Here is a 22,720-nt window from a genome sequence, read left to right on the forward strand (position 1 = left end):
ATTTCTACAGAGTTCTCAGAGCAGCCAAGCAAGGGGGGCATCTTGGAAGTTGTAGTTTTACCATAGCTGGAGTGCCGAATGTTAGCCATCACTTAGCTAGGGTAAGAAAATGAAAACAACAGTATAAGTAGCTACGATTGAAAGTATGTATAATAGCATAGTATATCAGGAAACCCACTTTATAGCAAAAAGTCACAATATTGTATTCCCCACAAAAATGTGCAATGTTTTTGCATATGATAGAGCTCCCCACCCCACCTATGGGCCCCATAACAAGTGCTACAATTATGCCCATGATCACACTGCTAACTGCAAAGCTCTTTTGTGGACACCTTTATGAGGCTTATTGAGAGAATAAGAGAACTGCCATACTGTTATCCTAATTCTACTTATCTACTGTTATGCTATCAGTCACACACATGTGAACGTGACAAAAGTACTGTATGACTGAAGGGGTTAATTCACTTCCACCACTCAATCTTGCACTTCCCTTCACTCAGGCTGCAGATTGATCATAAATCACACCGCAACACAGTCCATGCACCACGGATACTTGCTGCCACCACCTATAACATTCTATGGAATTCAGGGACAATAGGTATCACAACACATGCATTCACACAGTAGCACTAACTGTACTTATATTCTAAAATGGATGCTTGGGTCTGTTTGAGCAACAAGACAAATTTTAGGCTTTAAGGTGTAAAAAGGTACAGTACTTATTTACAAAAAATAAAGACATTAGTAGACATGCGTACATGTACAAAAACAGTACTTAGCATGTTGCAAGGTATAAATCCTTGTTATCCCAGAGACAGAGGAGAAAGATGTACAAAGTCCAATAAGATTTGATCCCAAGCTTGTGTCAACAAAAATTTCCACAGTCACATATTTGTATATCCTATCAGCAGAATGGATGGGGCTGGAGGACAGCCTTTTCTATCTTGGCCCAGCCCTTGGGGGGAAGGGCACTTTATTATTTATGCTCACGAAGAAAAAATGCAGAACTGCCAACATTAAAACTGTATTTTTTTTTTTGTGTGCAGGATACAAGCAGATTAAAATAAAATAAAATAAAATAAAACATTTTGGGCTACACTAGTCCTTTATCAAAAACATTGTATCTAGAACTAGTTTAAAATACTTATATAATTAATAGGAATCACAGTACGTCATCGATTAACCAACAAAACACACACTAAACTATAAAGAAGGACTAAATATGGAAGTAAAATCTGGAATGGACCATCAATACAAGTACCTATGTTGAACCTTCTGCGGGTAATTCTCTATTACATGCAATGTTGTGACACCCGTTCCACGTAATTAAAGACATCTCCAAAGGGGAGTTCATCAGATCAAGATGTAAGTGTTCAGATGAAGCATCTTTTTCTGATGACTGTAAACGCATTACTGATCATTTTAAGGCTAAGGAATATCCAGATGGGACCTTGGAGTATGAGTATGTGGCATCTAAAGAATAGATTCACTGAATTCTAACCCCTTATTTATGAATTGTCAAAATACAAATAGAAACAAAGATAAAAAGGGCTCGGTTTTTCACAACCATGTTTAGTCTGAAATATAAGAGTATAGCAGGCATTATATACAAGTACATTCCAGTCCTCTATCAAGATGAGTCTTTTTTCAAATTCTTGGATGAAAGTTTCAGTTGTGTTCCCAAAAGAGTGTCTACCATAGGTACGCAAGTTTCATCCAGCCTAAAGACTAAAGGATTTTTAAAATGTGGTCTCACTATGTGTCGGTGCTGTAAATGTGCTAATATTACCAAATGTTTTGCTTCTTACAGCAATGGCACTACCTTTAAAATTCCAACTTATGTTAATTGTAATACTTTGTGGTGTACCTCATTAGCTGCAGTGCATGCAGACTGCATTATGTGAGGTGCACCACAAACTCTTTGAAAACTTGAATTAAGGAAACATCTTTCAGATGTGAATAATGAGAAGGCCATCAATACCTGTGCAGTGTTTAAACATTTTACTTATGTACATAAAGGGCATTTATCCAGGCTGACATTTTGTGGAATAGAGTATGCAGCAAGACCACAAAGAAGTGGTGACCACAAGACTAAATTTTAGGCTATATATTTAGCTCATATATTTTGGTTGATCTTTTTGCGTTTTTCATTTCTTAATATGAACTGGTGTATTGTAACTTATATCTTATATTTAATCCATTCCAGATTTTTCTACCAGATTTAGTCCTTCTTTATGGTTTCCGACCAGTGGGTGTTTCATTATTTAATCAGTGTCGTATTGTAATTCCTATTGGCTCTGTATTTTTCACATGTGTATTTTAAACATAATACTTATACAGTAGATTGCAAGCTCTTGCAGGCAGGGTTCTCGACCCCTCTGTACCAGTCTGTTAATAGTTTCTTGTTTTTTATTTGTAACCCCAGCTGGATGTACAGCGCCATGGAATTAATGGAGCTTTAAAATAAATAATAATAATAATTCTAGATGCACGTCTATGTTTAAACTTTTGCTTGTATCTTGCAAATAAAAATAAAGAATTAGTGAATAAATGTCAGCTGTTCTGGATTTTTTTCGTTTTAAAGTGGGGTTCCGCCTCACCGTGTTATATGATCTCCCAAGTGCCTACGAAGCCCAAGACAAGTGGAGATGGTAACGGTGAACGTCCGTACTTGTTTGCTTGATTTATGCTCATCCTGACCTTTTATCTAACTGGCAGATATGAAATATAAACAAAATATGTCTTCAAGCCTACTACAATGGAGATGCAGGTGCATGCAATGGTTACACAATTCATGCTTTATCATACTGAACATATAGACACCAAATATGAAATATGTAGGCTTTACAGAAGGTGAGATCCTTGTTATGTGGGAATGCATGCAGTAAAGTATCGGGTGTTAGGACTTCCTGCAAAGCCCATGATGTACCAAACTTGGTTATTAAAATTATTAACATATGGGTCTTAACAGGAATGATTTAAAGCCTATCATATATTTACTTATATTCCTTTGTAGACCTGCAACCCCTAGACCACCTGCTGTGAGGGAGACTCGATGTCTAGATCTTCTTCATGCATTTCCATGGGATTGAGGGGTTTGTGGGTTTAAGGACCAGTGCTCGCTTAATTAAACAGTTCTAAAAGGGCTCAGTTGACTCACTACTTGACAGGAGGATGCTATTTGGATTGCACAGATTTTTTTTTTATCAACACAGCCTCCCAGTCTGCATAGAGCAGAAGGGCCTCCATTATTATATACCCTGATGAGCAAATGGGTACCAATTTTTTTAACTTTTGACTTTTAGGCTCCATATCTGACCAATCACTACAGCTTGAAACCGGAAACTACCATCATTTTATAGACAATAATTTTGGCTAGCTCATACATAAATTGCCAACTATTTATCATATGATTAGTTATGCAGATTCTTATCATTTTTAATAGTGCTGATTAGAGATTCAATTTGGCTGGTTCGCCAAATTTTCAGAATTTTTTTTATTCGATCCGAATGTTTTCACGGCGAATTGTGTTTAAAAAATGTTTATTTCCGGGCTGCAGAGAGCCTTTATAGGGGTGTTGAACACTTTGCCTTTCAGTAGCACGCATAGGGAATCTGCTTTGGTAGTGAAACAATGCTGTGAGTTAGTATGACAAGCACCTTTCAGGTGTCGCTCTTAGAATCACTGCACATTTCATTTATTTTGGCAGTCACGGGGCAAAAACTGACCAAATAACTCAAGTATTAACTCAGCCTTACAGGTCCATGTTAGCGTCAAGAAAAAGGCACAATGACCGAGTCTGAAGGTGTCGGCAACAGCAGCATCAGAAACAGGCCACAGAGTGGCACAATGACCGAGTCTGGAGGTGGCAGCAGCATGAGTAGGCCACAGCATGGGACAATCACAGAGTGTGGAGGTGGCAGCAGCATAAGGAAGCCACAGAATGGCACAGAGTGTCGATCGACCAAGATACTTCTGGGGTAACCTGCCTGGCATGAACAGGCCTCTAGTAGCTACAGACAATGAGAAGACAAAGTGTAAAGATAGCTTTGAGCCCGAAAGAGTCGTGAATTTCATCAAGATACGTCACTAAAGATTTTACTGCATATAACCACAGTGCTGACCGCAGAATAAATTAAGTTTTTCGACTTAAATACCTCAATAAAGATTTTACCGCACATAACCGCAGCGCTGACCACTGAATTAATTTTGTTTTTCGACCAACATACTTCAATAAAAATTTTAACGCATATTACTGCAGTGCTGAACGCTGAATAAAATTTGTTTTTCCACCAAAATACGTCACAAAATATTTTACCACATATATCTGCAGTGCTGAATGCTGATTACAATTTGTTTTACCACCGAAATACATCACAATAGATTTTACTGCATATTACTACAGAGCTGAACGCTGAATAAGATTTTTTTTTTCCACCAAAATACGTCACAAAAGATTTTACCGAATAAAACGGAGCACGGAGATGGAGAGGGTCTTCGGATTCCCCCCGCACTATACGGACGTCTCAGAAATGAACCGCTGCTCCTGACAAGAGCTCCTGGGAAGGTCATGGAACGTCCCGGTCATCCGGCATATATTCGCTCTGCTGAAGGATTATTTTGAAAGTGTGTAGAAGCGATACGGGGCCCCCAAGCTGCAGATTTATCATGGAGACATCATGGAACACTGATCATAATTTGTTTTTCCACCTAAATAAGTCACAAAAGATTTTACTGCATATACCTACAGCGCTAAACGCTGATTACAATTTGTTTTACCACCGAAATACATCACAAAAGATACGCCCCTATACGCTTTCACCAGAAATAACTGCAACAGTGCAGTGCGTATATATTTTTCTTTTTTTTATTGAAATACGCCATTATACGCTTTCACCAGAAATAATTGCAGAAATGAAATGCATATATGGTTTTTTTTGTAGTACTGATATAAGATACTAATGATACTAAGATATAAGCCACTAAAGGCTTTTCAACTTAGCACTTGCAGCCCAAATAACTGGAATGACAGAGCTGTCTAATGGCTATTTGGATCCCCAAATAATCTTTCCCTGCACTTATAAATCATTTTTTCTGTCTTTTTTTTTTCCACAATCAGTTTTTTCCAATTGCTGTCCCTAGTGCCTTGGCATGTCTGTCCCTGCACTCTGAACGCTGGAAAATGTCTGATTGTAAGATGGCCGCCGTATTTATAGGGCTGTGACATCACAGGGCTGGCTGGCTGCTGCCTGACTGCATATAGGCATGTCAATCTGGGCGATCCCGCCTACCCAGAGTTCCTTGCCCCATGTCCTTAGTCCTCACAGTGTAGCCGCCATTTTAGCAAAAATGTGATTTGTTTCCATGAAGCACCAGGAAATTTGCATTCATTGCGAATAGAATTTTTCCAGAAATTCGGATCAAGTTCCCCTTCGTCAGCTTCGATTCGCTCATCTCTAGTACTAATGAAATGGGAATTAATTGTTTTCGATGAATATTGATTTAAAAAAATCCCATACTGATGATGTCACCCTTTAGTGGCTTATTGTCTTTTCAGTCTTTTTTTTCCTATAAAGTAGCTAACCTCTTTAATGGCAACAAATGGCTAATAAAGAGGACCATCAGATTCAGTCAAAAACCACATTGCCACAGAAGTCATCTTTGCTAGTGCTATTTTATTTCCTAAAGGAGCCATTATAGAAAAGTCAGAATAAATGTCCACGGTAGCTGTCCATTGCCTTACAATTAGCAAATGTGAATAAATCCATTTGAACAAAAGAGAAATGTTCATTCCTTGTCAAAATCAATACATTTAATTGAGGCATTACCATCAAACAGGAGTCTTTTGTAAACCAGAAACATCAAAGTACAAGCAGTTTCAGATTCTGATGTAAAATACACGTTTATAAGTATTAGGGAATACAAAGATCAAAACAAATGGATTGCATTTAGAACAAGAAGTCTCCTAAACTCCTTCTTAAGCTTAGCATTATACTATTTTCTTTTGAGACATTTTGCGGGTGACAGCCGACCTATTGTGATAGTTTGAAGTATAAAAATTGTTCACAATTTGTGCATGACATTTAAATTAAATGTGAAGCATCACTTGTCTTAATACATTCGTGACTTTCTATTGTTTCAATTGTGTTTCTACTGTAAAGGGAATTCAATGTACCTATTACCACTATCAAATTGAAACTATGTTATTACCACATCAACGTTATAGGAGTTGGCATATGAAATGACTGCATGTGTACAACATCTCTCCCCTCTTGATTTTCAATATGCAGAAGCCATTCTATGTGCTAATTACGTAGATTGTGTGCTATGAAAAGAGATGTCTGATAAGGCAGAAAGTAATAACGTGGCATTGACTCCTTGGTTTCAGCAAAGTTAATTTTAGAATAAATTGCTCTAGAGGAGAAAAGCTCTTTGCATAATAAAGAAAAAATAATGCCGTATTTTAGGTGTCACTAAAATAGAATATTTCATCTATCTATTTTATAAATGTTGTTTTACCCTTTCACTGTCAGTAGTTTATGCTGTAAATCATGATAGTGAATCGGGGAAGTATAACGTTATACAAAAGGTGGTCGCGCTGCCAGGTATACGTCTCAGTTCACAAGCTCAAGAGAAGCGGCATTCTTCTTTGACACAGCCAGCACACCTGAGTCCCGTCGGATAATAGACTTTTCTCAAAGCAACCTTCCTACGGAATCAAAGTTTCGGGTACATAGTGAAGGGCTGCAAGGTTGAGTAAATGGAACTCTTTTATTATACTTACAATAAAATCGTGAATAATACGCCTTATAAAATCATAAAATCAGATCCATCAAATCCAATGCCCGACCTAGGTTTCGCCGATAAGGCTTCCTCGGGGGCGATCGTGCCACCCTTCTCTGCACACTGCATTATATAGGGTTAATCTTTATCTCCTCCCCTTCCTTTGCAGGCAACACCCACCCTATAAATTGTATTCTTTAAAACATTGGGTACATATATCGTAGCACATGTTACATATTCTTCCTTAGGACCGTAAATAATTATAAAACATACATAATATATAAGAACATCAGAACAGGTCATATCCAATATCCCTCCTATATTCCTTAACTTCATTCATAACTATTTCCCTAATCACATGATGTCATTCCACCAATAGCTGACCACTAACGACTACACCCACTTCACACCTACTTTTTACTCGACCAATAAGCAGAGATCCCACACTATTCCACCAGGCAGGGCTTGAAATCAAAATCAATGTTTAAACCACAGGGTTGTAATGTCTTCATTTTGAATATCCATTCCACCTCTTGTCGATCTATCTGTCTCACAGGGTCACCTCCTCTCCAATCCAATTTCACCTTTTCCACTCCTGCAAACCACAAACCTCTTGGGTCCTTACCATGCATTTTCTTAAAATGCATCGATACACTGTGACTTTCCAGCCCTTTCTTTATATTATGGATGTGCTTCTGTATCCTCGTCTTACATTTGCGCAAGGTTCTCCCTATATAAAACAATCCACAGGGGCATTTAAACAAATATACTATTCCCATATGTTTGCAACCTATCTCCCCTTTTATTTTATATTCTTCTCCACTTCCTGCTATTATCCTCTGGATGTTTCTCACTTTTTTACTATCCTTGCTGCAGTTTCTGCATGCAATGCAGAATCTGCACCATGTGAACTGATCCCTCTCTTTCTTTTCCATTTTCACTGGGATATAGCTTCGGACCAGAGAGCTTTTCAAATTTGGGGCCTTCCAATATATCACCTCCGGTTTGCTTTGTATAGCCACCCCTAAAACAGTATCATTTCATAAAACTGACCAATTTCTGCACAAGGTATTTTTTATAGGTCCCGTGATAGCACTAAATTGCGTAAAAAAGGTGAATCTATAGTCTTTTCTTCTTACTTCTTTTTCTTCCTCCTTCTTATACCCCTTCTCCTCAAAACGTTCTTGTATGATTTTACTCTGTTCTTTATAATCCCCTACATCAGTACAGTTCCTATGAATCTGGGTAAACTGCCCTTTAGGGATATTATTAATCCAAGGACGGTGATGGCAACTAGTGGTATGTATATTGCTGTTCACATCTGTTGGGTTAAAAAAACTTTTTGTTTTAATTTTACTATGTTGTAGAAAAATAGTCAGATCCAGAAAATTCTAACTTTCTGCACTGACCTCAATCGTGAAGGATAGGTTCCAATTATTCCTGTTTAGCTCTTCCATGAATTTTTCTAATCCTTGTTGTTCCCCTTTCCATATAATGAAACAATTGTCAATGAATCTCTTGGGGAAGTATAACTTACAGAATATTTCTGGCATTGTGATAGCAAATCCCTGTCCATTTGGACATTGTATGTATGCATACTTACAGACAAGGAAACAACAAACCATTGCATTGTTATGTTGAGCGCCAAAAAGCCTTCAGAAAGAACAGGTATAGATAATAGTGCAAAAGGATGACATCAATGGGGAGTATCAAAAAACGATCCAGCAGTTAATAAATTCTGTACATTGAAACCATCTAAGTCACAAAAATAGACAATCACAGTCTGCTTAAACTGATAACACACAAAGAATTAAATGTTACCATGATTTTATTGAACACACCATGTAAACATTCACAGTGCAGGTGGAAAAGGTATGTGAACCCTTGGATTTAATAACTGGTTGAACCTCCTTTGCCAGCAATAACATCAACCAAAAGTTTCCTGTAGTTGCAGTTTAGACGTGCACAACGGTCAGGAATAATTCTTGACCATTCCTTTTTACAGAACTGTTTCAGTTCAGCAATATTCTTGGGATGTCTGGTGTGAATCATTTTCTTTAGGTCATGCCACATCATCTCAATTGGGTTGAGGTCAGGATTCTGACTAGGCCACTCCAGAAGGCGTATTTTCTTCTGTTTAAGCCATTCTGTTGTTGATTTACTTCTATGCTTTGGGTTGTTGTCCTGTTGCAACATCCATCTTCTGTTGAGCTTCAGATGGTGGACAGATGGCCTTAAATTCTCCTGCAAAACGTCTTGATAAACTTGGGAATTCATTTTTCCTTCAATGATAGCAATCCGCCCAGGCCCTGACGGTTCAAAGCAGCCCCAAACCATGATGCCCCCACCACCATATTTCACAGTTGGGATGAAGTTTTGATGTTGGTGTGCTGTGCCTCTTTTTCTCCACACATAGTGTTGTGTGTTTCTTCCAAACAACTCAACTTTGGTTTCATCTGTCCACAGAATATTTTGCCAGTACTGCTGTGGAATATCCAGGTGCTCTTGTGCAAACTGTAAACGTGCAGCATATATATATTTTTTGGACAGCGGTGGCTTCCTCTGTGGTATCCGCTCATGAAATCCATTCTTGTTTAGTGTTTTACGTATCGTAGATTCGTTAACAGGGATGTTAGCATATGCCAAAGACTTGTGTAAGTCTTTAGCTGACACTCTAGGATTCTTCTTCACCTCATTGAGCAGTCTGCGCTGTGCTCTTGCAGTTATCTTTACAGGATGGCCACTCCTAGGGAGAGTAGCAGCAGTGCTGAACTTTCTCCATTTATAGACAATTTGTTTTACCGTGGACTGATGAACAGCAAGGCTTTTGGAGATACTTTTATAACCCTTTCCAGCTTTATGCAAGTCAACAATACTTAATCGTAGGTCTTCTGAGAGCTCTTTTGTGCGAGGCATCATTCACATCAGGCAATGCTTCTTGTGAAAAGCAAACCTACAACTGGTGTGTGTTTTTTTATAGGGCAGGGCAGCTGTAACCAACACCTCCAATCTCATCTCATTGACTGGACCCCAGTTGGCTGACACCTCACTCCAATTAGTTCTTGGAGATGTCATTAGTCTAGAGGTTCACATACTTTTTCCACCTGCACTATGAATGTTTACATGGTGTTTTCAATAAAAACATGGTAACATTTCATTCTTTGTGTGTTATTAGTTCAAGCAGACTGTGATTGTCTATTGTTGTGACTTAGATGAATATCAGATCACATTTTATGACCAATTTGTGCAGAAATCCATATAATTCTAAAGGGTTCACATACTTTTTCTTGCAACTGTAAGTGTTTATGATCTGGTAGGAGTTCAGAGATTAGGACTATATATAGCTCAAAGTAAACCTGAAACTAAGATACAGTAACTCTGCAGCTAAGCTGAAACTTAACTCTTTATGGCAAAAAGTATTGAAAACATTTATATTTTAGCCCCAAATGAGCAAAATGCAAACATAAAAAGCCCCTAAAGAGGCTGGAATGTCTATATCTTTATTAAGACTGGAGATTTAGATGCTAGTCTAAATCAGGGCTACACCACCAATTAGGCAAGGTGAGGCGATTGCCTCAGGCAGCGTGGCCTTGTTGACAAGCTGGGGGCGGCGGAAGGGCACAGAGAGCCGAGCGCTTCCTATGTGGAAGCACTCATCTCCATAGTCATCTGTATCACTGTCCTCAGGACAGCAATACAGGTGGATGCTGTGGGGCAGGGGAGAGGTGGTCTCTCTTCCCTGTTCCTCTAATAGGCTGCAGGCACTAGGCCTGCAGCCTATGAGAGGCCAGTGCAGGTTGCGAGATGACGTCTGAGCTGTACAGCGCAGGACACAGGCCGGAAGAGGCCTGCTTCAAATCGCTGCCAGCTTGATTGAGGTAAGTATGTGAGTTTACTTTTCTTTTAATGGCACAATACAGGAGAGGAGCGCTGTGGGGGCACTTGTTATTGGCACATGATTGGGGGGACGTCTTACTTGCACATTATTGGGAGGCATCTATGGGGGCACTTCTTACTGGCACATTATTGGGGGGCACTGTGGGGGCATCTATGGGAGCACTTCTTACTGGCAAATTATTGTGGTGCACTATTTACTTTTTGCTGGCATATTATTGGGTAGCACTATGGGGGCACTTCTTACTGGCACATTACTAGCACATTATTTGGGAGGCACTATGGGGGCATCTATTGAGGCCACAAAGAAGGGGTATTTTATATGGGGGGGCACTATGGAGGAAGGGTGGAGAGGAACACTAAGGGGGCATCTACTGAGGCAACAAAGAAGGAGTATTGTACATAGGGGGCTCTGTATAGGGGCATTTTATACTGGGACACATTATGGTGGGTACTATGGTAAAGGGCAGAGAGGAGTACTATGGGGTCATCCACAGGGGGCACTAAGAAGGGGTATTTTATACTTGCAAATTATGGGGGACACTGAGGGCATCTACTTGGGCACTATATATGGGGCATTTTATACTGGTACATTATGGCGGCAGTAGAAGGAAGGGGGAGAGGAGCACTAAGGGGGATTTTACTGGGGGAACTATATAGGGGTATTTTGTACTGGCACATCATGGAGGAACTATGGAAAAATTTGGTTAACTGGGGCATTAAAAGGGGGCATTTTTTGTACTGGCACACAAGGAGAATTATTACTATTGGGGGGAATTATGTTGGGCATTATTACTACTGGGGGTCTACGGGGAACATGATTACTATTATGGGCACTATGGGAGCATTATTACTTCTGGGGCACAGTAGGGACATGTTGGGGGCACTGTATGAGCACTATTACTACCATGCGTGCTCTAGCAGATAATTATTCCTTTTGGTGGGACTTTTGGGAGCACTATTACTGTGGGGGCACCTTGGCACAGTATCAGCTTACCACAAAAAATTTTGGGGGACATTATGTTCACACTATTAGTATCAGGGCACTATTTGCTGGGCTTAGTTATTTTAGGACAGTGCATGCCAATATTTAATAAGGGCACTAAACATTACAGAATCGACCTTTCCGGGGCTTCTGATCAGAAGATTGTATAGTCATTTTTTTCTTCAGACTAAATATTACGGTGAAAAAATTGTGTTAAAGTTTTTAAATATTAAAGAAGCACAAAAACTACAAAAATTGAAATCAACCACCTTTTCTAATTATAAATATACAAATAAACAATAAAAATAAACATACTATATAAATATACATTTTTCTGCATATTTTCCATATTTTGTCACCTTGCCCCTCCCAAACAATTGTATGAAAAGTACCTCAAAATACCTAAAAATGGCCCAACAGAAACTATAGGTCATCTCACAAAAACAAGCCCCACACAGCTCTGTATACAAAAACAGTTATGGCCAAATTGTATGTGAGGCATACTACAATGTCATGTACAATAATTTAAAGTCTGTTGACTTTGCTGAATTGGAACAATTTCCAGCTTTTTGGGAAGTGACTGATGTTATGTTTGTCCATAATCAGCATGTTTTTTTTTTTCTTCTGTTCTATAAGTAAAACTTACTTTACCAACTGAATGTTGTTCATTCCTCTAAAATATGAATCACTGCAAATGCCAGTTTCCTAACTTAAAGTAGGCTAGGAACGTCATTAGATCATTATACTAGACATATACTTCAGAAAATGCTGATATCTTAAACTTGGAGTATTGTGAGTGGAGCACGCTCTGAACTCGACAAACTAAATATACAGCTGTGATACACCCCAGTCTATTTATGTACATCTGTAAGAAATAAATTGGCTATTGGTGCTGACAAATTCTTAAGAATAGTGAAAATAAGAAAATTTGTTATGTTGAGGCACCTATAAACACCTTAGATATCTGCTTTATGAAAATTGTATGAGTTATACATATTACTGCAGTAAAATAGAAAAGTAAAACTACAAAGAAGGATATTGATCCATCTGCCAAAGAAGTGTCAACAGAAATGCTGTCACCAGCATCATTACCGCTGTCATTATGTAAAACTGTCAATCTTACTAAAGCCTTTTATAGATAATGGATCTATACATACTTGTTTTACTTCCTGAGGATTCAACGATTGGAAAGTTTAAGAAAGCATTGTGGCATTGAGCTAGCGCTATTAATGTTTTCTCAAGTGAATAAGGCACATTGACCAACATAAAGCTAAACACATCCTCTGAGCTCATAGTTCTTAGAAGGGATATGCCATGATTGACGTGAAAAAATGACAGACATTATATAGTACATGACAAAGCTAGAACCAACCCTGTACCTCACATGGATCCAGAGATCTCATCACTCATTGCTCCAATTGTTCCTCTAGAATCTGTTTGCGCTGGTAGCTCCGGGGCCAGGTCCTTTGTTATGGGGGTTTGTAATTTTCAACACAAATGTTTCCCTTTTAATTGTTATTATTCTATAGCATCTATTCTACCCTTTCTTGCCCCAGATGCCTAAAGGGGTATTCCCATCTTGCTATTTCATCCTCACCTGCAGCCAGCTCTGCTGTTCACTTCCTGGTTTCCTGCTGCTAAGGCTGGGCGGGCTTAGGCAGTTTAAGTGAAGGCCAGCCACGAAAACTCAGTCCTTGCCTGCTCATTCATGTGGATATAAAGAGTCATCAGTCTGACAGCCTGCAGTGTCTGTGAGGCCCCTCCTCCCTGCTGGGGAATCATCACTCAGAGAGCTGTGATAAGTGAGCTCAGTGTACAGTAACATGTGGCTGTCCTGCACAGTTTTACACACAAGATCTCTGTCTGTATCTTTTACAAACCCATTCTGGGCAGCAAAAACTATAATTCCATAATTCACATCAGCCCAAAAGCATGTTAGCTAGTAGACTTATAATCTGTGCTTTTTACTCCCATAAAACATGACCAACCCCCACCCACCAACACTGATGCAGATTTGTTTTCATTACAGCTGTACTACAGTTTTGTATAAAGCTTATACTATGTATCTGTATAGATGCATATACAGCTCAGCTACAGGTGTCTTCCCCAGTCCCTTAACATCAGTTTGGCTGAATAGCTTCCGATACAGTTCTGTACATCTTTATTCCACTCCCCCTCTAGCACTGTGTCTGAAAAGCTTCATATACAGCTCTGCTACATCTGTCTATTCCCTTCCTCCACTAGTACTATGTCTGAACTGAATAGCTTCATATAAAGCTCTGCTACATCTGTCTATTTCTCTCTCTCTCCCCAGTACTGTGGCTGAACCGCCTCATTTACAGCTCTGCTACATCTGTCTATATATCTCTCCCCCCAGCACTGTGGCTGAACCGCCTCATATACAGCTCTGCTACATCTGTCTATTTATCTCTCCACCCAGCACTGTGGTTGACCCACCTCATAAACAGGTCCGCTACATCTGTCTATTTATCTCTCCCCCAGCACTGTGGTTAAACTGCCTCATATACAGCACTGCTACATCTGTCTATTTATCCCTCCCCCCATCACTGTGGCTGAACTGCCTCTTATACAGCTCTGCTACATCAGTCTACTTATCTCTCCCCCAGCACTGTGGTTGAACCACCTCATATACAGCACTGCTACATCTGTCTATTTATCTCTCCCCCCATCACTGTGGCTGAACCGCCTCATATACAGCTCTGCTACATCTGTCTATTTATCTCTCTCTCCCCCAAGCACTGTGGCTGAACTTCCTCATATACAGCTCTGCTACATCTATTTATCTCTCCCCCAAGCACTGTGGATGAAGTACTTCATATACTCCACTCTAATCCGATTCATATACTCCATCTAATCCGATCGCTCCCATGTACACCCCCTCTATGAGTACTCCAGAGTCCGCGCTGCATACATTTTTTTGTATGAGATTATGGTTTGATTGGTACTAATTTGGGTGGCATACACCTTTTTGATCGCTTGATATCACACTTTTTGTAATGTAAGGTGACAAAAAATAGCTTTTTTGGCACATTTTTTTAAATTTATTTTTTATGGTGTTCACCTGAGGGGTTAGGTCATGTGATATTTTTATAGAGAAGGCGATACCTAATGTTTTTGTTAATTTTACTTTAACACAATAAAAGCATTTTAGACGGAAAAAAAATGTTTTAACATCTCCATAGTCAGAGAGCCATATTTTTTGGGCGATTGTCTCATGTAGGGGCTAATTTTTTGCGGGATGAGCTGACACTTTATTGGTACCATTTTGGCATACATACAACTTTTTTTTAGCACTTTTATTATCTTTTTTGGGAAGTGAGGTGGGCAAAATTTCAATTTCATCATTGTTTTATTTTATTTTTTTATGGTGTTCATTTTTTTTCAATTTTTTTTTTTCAATTTTTACCCAGACCCACTTGGTTCTTGAAGATCCAGTGGGTCTGATGCCTGTATAATACACTACAGTAGATTATATAGTTTAGTGTAGTGTATCGTGACATTTAGTCTAATCAGACTTCTCCCTTTAGCAAAAGCCTGATCTGGCTCAGCTTTACCATGGTAAGCCGGAACCTGTGAAGCGTCTGGTTGCCATGGTAACCATCAGCCGCTGCCACAACAGAGCAGTGGTGATGGGGGAGGGAGCTACCTCCCTGTTATCCCCTTCCATACAGCAGACCGTGGTATGGAAGGGGTTAAACAGATGACATCTATGCCAGCACAGATGTCCGCCTTTTCAAGAAGAGTGTCAGCTAAAACTGCTCGGCCATCCTGAAAAGAGAGAGGGAGGGAGGGGGAGAGCGGAGGGCGGGGGATCGCTCTCTCGCTCAGTGGGGCCATCTATAAAATAAAGCGGCACATTGAGGACTGCAGGTGGGGGAGGGACAACGCGGCTCTGTGGCAGTGAAGAAAGATGGTATGAGCATGTTCGGCAGCGTGCGCGTACTCGTCCGAATCGCCGACCGCCTGGGTGAAAAGGGAGAGCAGTCTGCGCAAGCGCGGCCCATAGATGTGGCTGTGGAGCGGTGGCCGTAAATATGGGTTACCAGATGTAAACAATGGGGTAAGAGGGAATATATCAAAATGGCTGCATTTTAAATAATAGAAGCAAATTACTAAAATGATATATGGCACTAGTGTAAACTTTTGAGATATGATCTTGCAGATGGGAATACCCCTTTAAAACTCAACTTTTAATAATTGCTTAATAAATGAAAACAATTAAAGTGCTAAATATTAAAGTGCTAAGAGCTATTGCTCAATTAAAATTAGCAAGGGTCCCTAATAATATTCAAAACCGTACTGCAGAAAAGGGCTATGAGGATTGTGCAAATTCCCCCAAAACCTCGTGTTTCTACTGCTGTATTTGGTCAGTTACTGTCATTGACCCTGCATGTCCTGTAAAATTTGTAAATTCTGTCTCCCGACATGTTTCACCAGATAACTGGCTTCATCAGGGGTATTGGGCAGAAAATGCAGAGAGATTTTATGCAGTCCAGTTTTGAATATAAATAAAGACGCTTGTTAATTTTAGTCTACTATCACACTCGCGTTTTGGCTTGTGATCCGTTCAGGGCTCTCACAAGCGGTCCAAAATGGACCACTTTGCATTCTAATGCATTCTGAATGGAAAAGGATCCGCTCAGAATGAATCTGAAGACATTTATACCAGGTAACATTGTTGTGGGCTGTTTGCATTTGTATGTTGATTGTGATGCTCCACTGAAACCATGCAAAAGAATGATTGAAAAATAGCAAATATTTGGTGAATGCCTACACCTTAAATCATTGCAAGCATTAGAAGGGACTTTAGATAATTATAGCTATCATTCATCTAGCTCTAGTCATATCAGAGATACAGCATAGCTCTTTCATCTAGACAAGTCAAAAGATGTGTTCACCTAGAACTTTCCTGGAATTTTGTGAAGAGCTTCAGTTTCTCATCAGTGGCCACACATAGAGACATATAGCATAGACATCTCTCAACAGAAAATTGTGAAATTATATATATATATATATATATATATATATATAGGCACCTCTGTACATAGAACAGAGTTTATTACTTGTAATTATACATTAGGGATTCTAATATTATTTCAGAAGAGACTTTGGGTGACATCAGGAAATCACTGCCTTTCGTGAAGATCCTGCGTTTTCCATTGCTCATGGCACATATTGAGACGTTATTTTCGCATTTGCATACCAGTGGAGCTGAAAATCTCATAAGGGGTATTATACGCGCCAAATCGGACATTCAACCTTTCATTTATTACCAGTACTATATACCAGTCAGCCAAACATTAATTGAAGCGTTTTATTTATTTAATATCTATAAATATTATGTTATGTGAGACTTACGGTAACTATTATTACTTTTATTTCTATATTGGTGTTTGAACAAACACAGGCATTTAAATTTCTATAAAATGCATTGCAAATTGCATCCTCATAGGTCAACTGTATCATAGCGCTCCATAATTGTGCAGCTGCAAATCATAAGATTTATGGATATCATCAATTAATTAATAAAATATTCACATTTTATTGATTCAAACGTTATTGAGTCATAAGTCTATAGTTAAATCGAGATATTACTTCTACATTATTTAGGACATTTTATTATTTAAAAATGTTTTTAATTGATTTTTTAATGTGTTTGTTTTTATGTACAACTTTCAATAAACGATTTATGTAAAACTAAACATTTGATGATTCTATGTACCATCAGATAATTGAGTTCTCCCCAAACTATATATTTCAAACAACTTTATTTTCGCCTGCTTGAATCTTTTACCTTTTCTAGTTTAGTAATATTGCAATGTTATTTTTTTTTTAATAGAGACTGAAGATAAAGCACATTCTTTCTATCTACATCATTCATCCTTGTCCTCATCTATTGTTTCCTTTAAACTCCTCAGGCTGTGAACTATGAAGCATGAAGCAACCCTGATATTGTTAGAATTTCATGCTAAGGCTAAATAGATGACGACAATGTAAAAAGAATGGAAGATATTGTTGTGGCTTATAAGACTAAAGTATAAAATATGTATTTCTATGCCTTGTTCTTTCTCTCTATCCCTCCATATTAATAGCTCGCTCTGAAACATTTAGTGTCATTTGTGAAAGGCAGCAGCTATTGCTGTCAAACAAGATGATTAAATTAAAGACTAATTATTGTCATTTGGCACATGCTGTCATCTGCCCCCCTTTGCAGTGTTCCATCTCGGAGCATGGTACTGACTACACGACAGGCCCTGAAAAAAACATTTCCTATCACATATTTATGACTAGCTAGCACAAGGATAACATAAAAAGAAGGCATCAAATTGTCATCCGCAAAATTAGTGAAAACTTTTAGAATACTGCATTTTAAGACGAGTATCACACATATTTGTGTGACACATCCTTTATTAGGATTTTTTTTAGGAAACAAAACGGCAGTCAATGAAAGCCTATGGAAAGTCTAGTGGCATGTTTTCACCCTTGAGGTGTGTTTTTTTGGGACATTTTTGAAATTCTAGCATGATCTGAGTCTGGCAAAATACTTTTTGAATGTAGGTTCAGAGAGGTTTGCACTTATTTTGTGTGAAAGAGGCTTTTTAAAGTCTTTATTTTTTTAGTTATTGAGTTCTGTTTTTTTTCTAATTGTATATATTTTTACATAATTCTTTATTTTTAACAATGGGATCACTTTATTGCAGGGGCTTCAGCATTAACATGATCAGTATGGATCTAGCCACAGCTCAAACCTGCCGTCAGTAATTTGTACATGAGTGTACAGTGCCATGAAATCACATACATTACAGCCTTCTGGCACAGAGATCATGCCATCACCCTGTTAATTTACGTGGCGTGGGTGGAAAAGAGGTTGAACCATTAGTCTTGTATAGTTTTTATGACCTCCACAAGTTAAGAACATTGTAGTTTCTGTACACTGCAATGTGATGTATAACATGTCCGTATAGCCACCGTCCCCAAGATGGAACTGGAATGTATCAGAAGTACACAAACTCTTTATATGTTTACAAACATTTATATTACAGCACAAATTATAAAAAAATATAAAAAATTAAATATCCTCAATAAAGTGGTTTTGTGTTCATTTGTTATAGAGTACATAGACATAATAAAGAGCAATATCACAATGTATGCATTAATATGTTCAATGTCTTCTGTCCTGCTCTGCATAGATATACTGTACACAGAACCCAGATTATAGCTAGCTAATTGAACTGTTCATCTATAATAGCCTTCTTTTACTAGACAAATTTAAATTTAAAACAAGTAAACAAGGTGACAAATGAGAGGAAAAGTTAGGTCCAAGTCGAAAATGAAGGCAAACAGTTATATCATAATTATTGAGACAAGGCCACTAATAACACAACCCACAACAATCGATAAAGTCAGTCTTTGGCAAATCTATAGCAGCTGGTTAGAAAGCCTTTTGTGTTGAGCTGAAAGGTTGCAGTGGGTAAATATATGTGTCATTTACAGAGAGTTTGGTCTCTGTTGCTGTTTTATCGCCGCTAGTTAGATAAACATATTCTTTAATTGTGAAGGCATAATATAGCTGACGTTGTAAAGTTGTTAAAATGTACTGTATTTTTCTATATAAGAAATATCAGAAACTTTGAAATATACCTTAAAAGAAGAGATGCTTCCTTATCTTAACAGATTCTTATTCTGTTATCCCTCCTCTTCACTTACTCTAAATTCACTGTACAGATTCATTTTCGGTGAAGAAGGGTAGCCTGCTTACTAAAGGATCAGATTGCATGGAAGTCTATCAAAAGTGGATAAGGAGAGGGAGGAGGAGCAAGGGAGGGATGTTGCTGACAGATATAGGGAAAGAGACTGACAGAGAGACTGCTGCTGGTTTGTAAGTGATTTACTTGTCTAAATTAACTGCTAGTTTTTTTCATTTAAACAGCTCTGTACTGTATAAGGGGTGCTACAGTGAGTTTTGACTAGTGTTGATCGAGCACCATAGTGCTCGGGTGCTCGGGCCGAACACATCAGGATGCTCGGTGCTTTACCAAGCACTCGAGTATAATGGAAGTCAATGGAGAAACCGAGCATTAAACTAGGCACCCCCTGCTCTGAAGAGGGGAGGGTGCCTTGTTCATAGGAAAATATCATAAATTGATGAAAAAAACACCAAAATAGTTCAGGAACAGCATGGGGAGGATGTCTGGATGCATCTTGGACTCCCAGGTCGCTACTGGGAGCGATGTTGTCCGAGTAGTACACCACTTTTACAGACTGACAATAATACGCACAAAATGGAAAATAAAATAATTTTAGAGGAAAAAATTTTAGGAAACATTCTTTCCTGTATATTTACTTGTATATAAAGTGCAAGTGCTGCCAAAAATTACAAGGAATTACCACTCCGATACAACCTGTATATCACATAAAGGTGGGCATCATTCACATTGTGGTACAATTGTTCAGGTAGTGGGAATCCTACACTCATAAAGCCTATGCATTAAGTTAAAGGGCTGCCAAAAATTACATGGAACCGGCACTACAATACACACTTTGTTACACATAAAGGAGGGCATCATACACAGCCTTGAAAAATTATGATTGATGGCCTGCTGGTGACCCTCAAAAACATTTGGAGCAAGGGCCTGCTGATCTGACCATCTAATACATTATGGGGGAGGGCCTGCTGACGTTTTGGTGACTCTAGATGACCTGGGCCCGATAGCACGTCCCTGTGACGGTGACAGTCCATTCGGATATCTGCCTTATCAACTGTCTATGTTATTTTCAGAGCGAACCACAGTGACCATGGGTCACGGGGAATCAGGGTCTGATTCTGGAGAGGGAGCCTGAGAAACAACTACGGCTACCATTTCCAAACAAGGCAGCATGCGCGCAAACTACCTATTAGGTATAATTAGGTGAGGGCCTGCAGGTAAGCTGACCCTGTAAAAGATTGTAGGTGAGGGCCTGCTGGTGAGCTGACCCTCTAAAAATTATATGCGAGGGCCTGCAGATGATCTGACCCTGTAAAACATTATATGCGAGGGCCTGCAGATGATCTGACCCTGTAAAACATTATATGCGTGGGCCTGCAGGTGAGCTGACCCTGTAAAATATTTTATGTGCGGCCCTGCGGTGAGATGACCCTGTAAAAGATTTTAGGTGCTAGCCTGCTGGTAAGGCTACTTTCACACTAGCGTTTCACGGATCCGCTTGAACGGCATTTCAAACGGATCCGTCAATAACGGAGCCAAACAGAAGCAATTCAGACGGATCCGTTTGTACGGATCCGTCTGTATTACGGATCCGTTTGTCACGTTGGTTTCCGTTTTGTCATCCGTTTAGCGGATCCGTTTTGAAAGGAAAAGCATCTCTAGGTTCCATCTTCATGTATTGAGATCTATAGGGTTGTAATGCTCCTATATTTCTCCATGGCTATCTTGTTGAAGTTCCAAAGCTGGTCCGACTTTGATAATGGACCACACCTTTCGGACTCTTGTACACGACTACATGCACTTATAAAGATGTATAGTGTTCGTTAGCGGGCCATATGTCCCTGATCGTCGTACAGGAGTATTACAGAGCATCATGATGCTGACCATGTTGTGCCGCAAACTGGGCTATTGTCCTGCACTCATATGATCTATTAGTGCAAGACTATATCCCCGCGGGCAGCTCAACTAGCACAGGATGATTGTACACTATGATGCTGTGTACTCTCGTGTGCACGATCAATGCCACTACGGGACATATGGCCTGCTCACGGACCGTATGTCTCTTGGGGCATACAGTCGTGTGCAAGAGGCCTTAAAGGGGTTTTCTCATCTCATACAATGGGGGCATACCACTTTAAGATATACCTACATTGTCTTATAGGTGCGGGTCCCACGGCTGGGACCCTCACATATATTGAGAACGAAGCCAAGAAAGTAGATGAGGTTGCACTGTGCTGCCGCCCTCCATTCAGTTCTATGGGAGAGGCGGGGATTAGCGCTTGGTGGTGGACATACCATGGGAAATGTGTCCTACAGCAACAGTGCTCCCCGCTCCGTTCTCGATATAGGTGCGGGTCCTACCAATGTTACCACACCTATCAGACAATGGGGGCATATTCAAGTGAAATCCCCCCATTGTCTATGTGAATACCCCTTTAAAAACTCTATGTCCCTTGCGTGTCCCTTGTGGTAATCACACTAGTTATTTTAGCGTCATCGGGAAATCATTAAACGTTAAAATCACAATTAATGAATTCCTGATGATGCTGACAGACCGTGACTCCCACAAGGGCTCATATGAAAGGGCACAAGATTGAACAATGAACAAGCATTTGCTTGTTCATGTTCCAATCATAGGTTCTACGATCAATAAAGAGCCAAAATTTAGCTCATTATTGATGGGCAGGTGTTAATGGATCTTACGACATTGGCACTAATGCTGTTTTGATATAAAAACTACCAAGGGTGTTGTAATAAACGCACAGTAGTGAGACTAGGGTAGTTTTTATTTCAACACAGCTAGAGTGCCAATGTTCCCTGTACAGGACAATAAAAAGACAGACACAGTGCAGTAAAGTATAATTTTTTTTTTTTTTTTTTTATGTCAATCAATAAATAAATAAATAAACAAAATATAAACTTTTTTTATTTTTTTCACAACTGTTCATAACTGGTAGGGGAGGTGGACTGTCGTGGACTTGCGCTGGGGCTGGCAATGGTAGCCCCCCTGTCCTGGCGAGCCACTGAGGATAAACTACGGGCCATAGGAAAGGATGCAGGGCGTAATTGAGGGGTGTGGAGAAAGGAAGGGTCTGAGGAGGAGGAGGGGACCCGAGCATGTGTAGAGGTGGAGGGAGTTTGAAAAGAAGTAGGAGGAAAAGGGGCAGGAGAAGAAAAAGAAGAAGAAGGAAACACATGCTCGGGGGGGTGGGAAGGGAAAGGTTGGCGGTACTGGCCACTGCTGTGGGATGGGGGGTAGGTGTGGGATGGGGGGTAGGTGTGGGATGGGGGGTAGGTGTGGGATGGGGGTGGGGGTGGGGGTTGGGGGCGG

Source organism: Bufo gargarizans, chromosome 1 (genome assembly GCF_014858855.1).
Source record: "Bufo gargarizans isolate SCDJY-AF-19 chromosome 1, ASM1485885v1, whole genome shotgun sequence".
NCBI lineage: Eukaryota > Metazoa > Chordata > Amphibia > Anura > Bufonidae > Bufo > Bufo gargarizans.